Source organism: Saccostrea cucullata, unplaced genomic scaffold (genome assembly GCF_032062105.1).
Source record: "Saccostrea cucullata isolate Sc308-1 unplaced genomic scaffold, CSIRO_AGI_Scuc_v1 ctg3802, whole genome shotgun sequence".
Lineage (NCBI taxonomy): Eukaryota > Metazoa > Mollusca > Bivalvia > Ostreida > Ostreidae > Saccostrea > Saccostrea cuccullata.
Genome location: NW_026931547.1, coordinates 41,147 through 48,180, shown reverse-complemented (window position 1 = coordinate 48,180; position 7,034 = coordinate 41,147).

Genomic DNA, 7,034 nt, shown 5'->3' with positions numbered 1-7,034 from the left:
ATTTAAAAAAAAAAAGTCAAAGGTTATATTATTCTTATGTAAAATGTATGTAGAATTTAACGTGATAATTTTTTTGAAAGCCAAAGGGAAAAGTAAATTAAATGAAAAACAACAATTTTAAAATGTTTTGACTGCAAACTTGGGTTTACGACTCGTCAGAAATATCTTACGTTTTCCAGGCTTTTTACGATTTTGAGAATTTTTGGTTTTCCTGGCACGAAAAATATCAAAATCGTTAAAATGCCAGGAAAACGTAAGACATTTCATGGTTCACGTTTTACAATGAAATCCATTTACTGGTGAGAACAGTAGCTTGTTTTAACTTTTTATTTTAAGTAGCTGTTAATTACATATACTAAATATCCTCTCTGTAATAATAATAAAAAAAGAACGCCCCCACCAAATGAAAAATTATTAAAACTTGTATTGCGTGTACACAACAAAATACAATTGATCGAAGCATTAATCATTATTTTGTTTATCATTTTGTTTATCTGACTTTCACAAACATGCTGAATCGTGCATTTGTCAACAACCATTGCCCATAATGCATATGTACACTAACTACATGTCAAGCCATGCCGTCATACACGTGTTGAAAAACTTTGTTTTATATAATTATGGATTAAGTTGTTATTAGAAATGATTCATGACATTAAAAACATACGTTTACTGTAGTATTTGTTCGTAATTCACTTTTTAACCCCCACCCCCACCCCCCCCCACCCCTTTTGAAGATTTGGGGCCATATACTGTAGTATTTTATTGCTGTGTTCATCCGTCTTTATAGCTGTCTGTTTGTCCGCAGAATTTCTGATCTTGCTCATAACTTTTTAATGCTTGGAGCTATGGCATTTATATTTTACTTGATTATTCCTCATGGCATGTTTATTCCTTGTGATACATATACTTGTAAGACCTTTCTTTGGGTAGCAACGTTTTTGACCAGTTGACCTTGGCCTTTTTTTTTAATACAAAAATTTACTTTACTTTAACGTTAACCTTGTTCATAAATTTTTAACGGTTGTTGCAAGGGCTTTCATAATGTTCGTGCTTATGAAAAGCTTTCCTTGGATAGAAATGATTTGACTCTTTGGTCTTTGAGTTTGACTCACTTTAAAAAAAACTTGTTTTTGAATTTTGAGTTTTTAATAATTGAAATTAAGACTTTAATATTCCTTGGAACAAGACCTTCCGTTGGGTACAAACTATTGCACGATCCTTTGACATATTGGCCTTGGAGTTTTTAATTAAACCATATTTGAAAACCTTAAACCTTGGTCACAATTTAAGTTTTTCAAACGGTTGATACTTTTATTATTATTCTTTATATCCATTGCCGCTAGATCTTTTTGGGGGTACCAACAAATTAAATATCCTTTGACCTCTGAGTTGAACCTACTTTTAAAATCTTTATCCTTGTCAATTTACTATCGAATGTTTAGACTGCTAGAGCTTTCATTTTCTATAATATATATACCTTCTGACAAGATCATTCTATGGTTGACTTAGATTTTGACCCACAAATGAAAACTTTATCAGTGGCCATAAATGTTATGTAGAACTGATGCTTTACAATTTCATGTGACAAGACTTTTCCTTGGGTACTGTCATGTAAATTTTGGATATACCAGGTGTCAGTAAATACAAAATTTACAACATTTTGTAAATTTTGTATTTAGTGCCACTCGGTAAATTCAAAATTTACAATATGACAGAACAGTTAGTTTCGACATTTTACCTAGATCTTGAAGTATGAACTACTTTTGAAAAAAAAACAAGATGTGTTTGTGAAACACTGATGCCCCCGTAAGGCAAGATAGCGAAGATTAAACTTTTATTAAATGCCATTTTAATATATTGGCACATGAGAGGGAATTGATTGAATGAAAAAGGTAAAATTGGGATCATTATTGCATTGGTTTTGAACAAGAAAATTGAATGGAAATTTCCAGGGTCATTCCCCCTGAAAAAGACCGACTTTAACAGTGCAATGACGACCTACATTTATAAAAATTTTCTTAATTCTACTTCGAAAATGATTGGACAGATGAACATGTGATACATGAATATGCCGATAATAATAAAAATTCTTTTCTTTCATTAGAAATAAGGGCAATTAGATAATATATTCCTTTAATTCCTTAAAAAGTTTTGCTGCTATTGGCAATGCAAAACTTTCTCTTTACAATTTCTACAATTTTATAAAGTAACCATCTAATCAGATGCTGAATTGTTCATTTTTTATTCCCCCGTAATCGAAGATTCAGAAGGGGGGGGGGGGTAATAAACAGTGTATACTGTACAGTTTTTGCTCTGTCCTTGCTTTGACCTTGAAGTTTGGCCTACTTTTGAAAAAATTAACCTATGCCATAACTTTTGAACAGTTGGTGCTATGGCTTTAATATTTTTTCTGAATATGACTAATGTCTAACAATTTTCTAATTAATCATGAACTCATTGGCAATTGAAAATTGCTAATTTGTGAAAGACAATAATGACAGGACTTATCATGGGGGTATCATTCATTTTACCTTGACCTTTGAGTTTGACCAAATTAAAAAAAAAGATTAATCTTGGCCAAAACTTTAGAATGATTGGTGCTTAGGCTTTCATATTTCACAGATATAATAACTGAGACAAGTTTTTCAATATACACACTATATTCCACAAAATAAAACATTTTTAAATTCATCATTGAGTTTAAAACAATACTTTGTATTTTTAAAAATTTAGTTATAATTTATTTTTTGAAAAATCTGGAATCTGCAGGTGGTCCTGACTAAGTAGGTTTGTGTAAGATATGCATATATTTATCATGGAGGTCTTTTAAACAAAATGATTATGTATTAAAAGAAAAGTTTTAAAAATCGCCAACCATTAATTACAAAATTCTATCCGGTTGAAATTCAAATGCTAAAAATTTTTTTTCTAGCTAATGACATAGCCATTATACTGAAAATTTCTTCAGTCTGAAGGAATTACTAAGTAAAACCTCTCCAAGTGAGTAATTACAATGACTGGTACCCATGTACAAATCTTATCACACATTACTCTAAAAAAAATACATGAACAAGTTAGTATTAATTATCATCGAATTGGAAAAGTGGGATGATTTTCATCTATGGAAAAATCTAAATTAACACTTATATAAAAGTAGGATTGTTTGTTACCTGGCAAGCTATTCTCTTTTAATAGAGAAGTGGACAAGCTTTCACCTATATCCATGGATGTAGGTGAAAGCCTATTCTCTTCTCTAAAGAGAATACTGGCAGGCATTTTTATTCTCATAAGAAAACTCTTGACCCATACACCTTTTAAACTAATTTTACCAGTAACCAGTTTTCCCCAACCATCTAAGGCCCTCATCTAAAACTAATTCTGACAACTTACCATCGATTATAAAATGTTAGGAACAGGAAATTTTTAACTTTCTCGAGCAGCCATTTAAATCTACCTATGAATATAAGCAAGTACCTTGAGTCTACTTTATAAATACAAGTACTTTCACAGATGCACGGAAACAGCATATAAAACACCCAATGGCATGGCAAATGATGAATTATGTTTTAAATTAATGGTTAGATCTGTTTTGAAATACATGTACAGGTATATAAAAATTAGATTAATATCTGCTAACCATAAGCTAAAACAGAAACTTTTCTAATGGTTTTATTTTATTCATTAAAATTGTTTGTTTACATATATAATAAAAACCTTAACAAAGGGGATGAATATTGGGAAATACAGGTATTTTCAAAAAAGTAAAAGCATAAATGGGTAAAAGTTAAAATTTGTACTTGTAATACAAATTATCTTATAATACTGGAAATGATAAGATATAAAAAATACAAAATGTTTTCAAATCTCTCAACTTGGCAAGCTGAATGACTCAAATAATTGCAGCAGAAACATTCAATATATAAATTATGATAGTAAAAAATTATGCATTTTATTTACACAATTATTAATGGTACAAATGTATCCCTTAAAATTTAATCAATGAATTGATTCTCCACAAAAAAAATATTTTTCAGTTTTTTTTTTTTTTTAATTTCCACAAGGCAAAGTTCCTTCAAATTCAGTTTTCTTTTACAACACCATGAACAATTTTGAAAATTTTACTGCACTGCATTAATTTGTAAACAGTCCCTTAAAAAACGAGGTCTGAATACGTACATATAATTATCTTCAAAGAAAATTTTGGCTATCATTTACTTTTGAGGAATGAAATCAAAAAGATATATGAAATTTAAATTTCTCACAGAAAAAAAAAACCCGCTTCATCATAAAATTGTTAAAATGCAATGCATCTGTAAATAGATATTCTTTCTCTAAAGATTCTTTCTGCTAATACTTAAGAAACATCTGGTAAAATACATAAAAGCCTGTCAATTGCTTTTCATTTAATTCATTTTCAACATACTTCATGTATGTTCTACAAACTTTTGTAAAATATGAGCACAAGATCTCTTTTTTTTATGTAGAAACATGTACAAACATATAACAATAAACTAAGCCTTTGTCTCATCTTGGTTAGTATACAACTGCAAGATACCCCCAACATGCATACCGTACTGTTTGCAACACAATAAAAACTTTCAAAATTACCTTTCCTGTATAAAAATATTCAAAAGAAATTAATCATAAAAAAAAATTCAAAAATATTGTGTAGATAATACATGTAAATATATAAGAACATCAAGGTTAATAAGGTGAAATCGATTTCAAATTGCAGATCTATTCAAGTACTTGCAAAGTGTCAAACCTTCATTTGTTTCATTTTCTATTTAAAAAAAAAGTTATTAAACATCAAAAGTTTTTAATCAACTTCTCTCCAACAAAAATTCACATTGAAATATAAGAATTCATACTTTGACCTGCTTGCAATACAACATTAATTTTTGTAAATGTATACTTTCACCATGTTTAAAAAAAAAATCTTTTTGACTAAAAAACTAGCCAAAGGAAAATTTGATAAGACCTGGCATCTCCAAACCAGTTTGTATTAAGCATCTTGTTTCCTTGATGGGGCAAACAGGGTAATTGTTACCAAAACATAAAAATTTTAATTCAAGATTCAATCTATGAGATTATATACAGAGCTAGATATTTGTAGTGCATATAATAATCTGAAAATACTTGAAAATCCATTATCAAGCATTGTATTATCTACCAAGAAAGTAAGAAGCACAATCAAGATTATATCCCCACTTTCATCATCCCTTTTGAAGTCAATTTCTACTACAAAGGACTTCTGTTAAGACACTGTGGCACATAAATGCAGTTTGCAAACATTAATTGCATAGACAATAAAGTGTTCTATTTCCTGAGAGATCCATAAAATATAATATATACATGCAACTGGATATATAATAACTTTAAGGTAAATTGACCCTCTGAAAGGAATGTTAACTCTGCTTAGAAAAAATGTCTGTTTTTTTCTTTTTGAATTGTTATAATGAAAATGTTATTTCTGTAAAATTTTGACACACAAGGTATGTTTAAATTTTCTACATTTTATGTACAAATTAGATTTCTTTTGGAAAATAATCATGATCTTAATGAATAATTTTATATGAGTGACTAGAGAGATGAGGAACTTAGCCCAGAAATTTCCTAATTAAAAGAAGTGTAAAATGGATATTTTTTTTATGGATTTAATCTCAGTAATCCATTTTGACTGAACCAGAAGGATTAAATCCAGGGAAAAAGATCCTAGAATGAAATTTATACAATGATCTTAACAGACCTTGACTTTACAGTTGGATTGTTTCCTGAGTTCAGGCACATCATTTACCCAAAGACATTATGGGTACAGCTGTATTAATTTTACAAATGAAACAGAGCCCACAGAGAATTTAACTCTGCATTAAGAACTACATGTACTATTGGATGACAAGGCACGTACACTCAATATTCGAAGACACTTGATTAATCAGGTATGAGTAATGTGTGCAAAGGGTACAAAAAATTATGTCTTCTTTGTCTACTATTTCTGTTTTGTCATTGACCTTTAAGATCCTTTGGTCAAGGTCATTCGACATTAGACCCCTTGTGATTTAACTTGAAAATTGATGAAGACAACAAAGATTTTATACAATCCAATAGTAAGAGGCAATGTGCTTTTTATGGGTAAAGCATAAAGACACGGAGGAACGTAAAATATAAACTGGACAAGACATGTATGATTGACTTAGAAAATATTGTAACAATATTATCAAGCATTATCCCTGAAAGAACCTGTTTGAAGTATGAATGAAATCAAGGGGACAAAAACACCCGAACAGATGGATTTATGGAATGTTCCCTATGAATTATCTGCAAAGTTAGGCCAAACATAAGTAAAACCAGAAGTCTCTGTCGAGACTGAAGCTCTACTGGTTTGTACTTATAGCAAAGGAAGAGAAAAGTACTTAAGCAGTTGGAAATTGAAACTTTTCAACAGCAATAAATAGAATAATGATCCTTGATTAAGTCTCTTTATGTTCTTAGTGCAGTCTACTTGCATGCCACATTTATATTATAATCAGACTAAAATTGTATTTGGAGTAGCATTTTGAAAGAATTTCACAGAAATTTCTATTTTTAATAACCACAGCAACACCGTTCATCGAAATCAAAAACCGATATACAGAATTATGTATCTTATTGTAGTCTACTTGTGTGCCAAGTTATATTGAAATCAGACTAAAACTGTAGAAGGAGTAGCATTTTGAAAGAATTTCACAGAAATTTCTATTTTTAGTAACCACAGCAACACCGTTCATCGAAATCAAAAACTGATAAAGAGAATTATGTATCTTATTGTAGTCTACTTGTGTGCCAAGTTATATTGAAATCAGACTAAAACTGTAGAAGGAGGAGCATTCTGAAAGAATTTCACAGAAATTTCTATTTTTAGTAACCACGGCAACACCGTTCATCGAAATCAAAAACCGATACAAAGAATTGTGTATCTTATTGTAGTCTACTTGTGTGCCAAGTTATACTGAAATCAGACTAAAACTGTAGAAGGAGTAGCATTTTGAAAG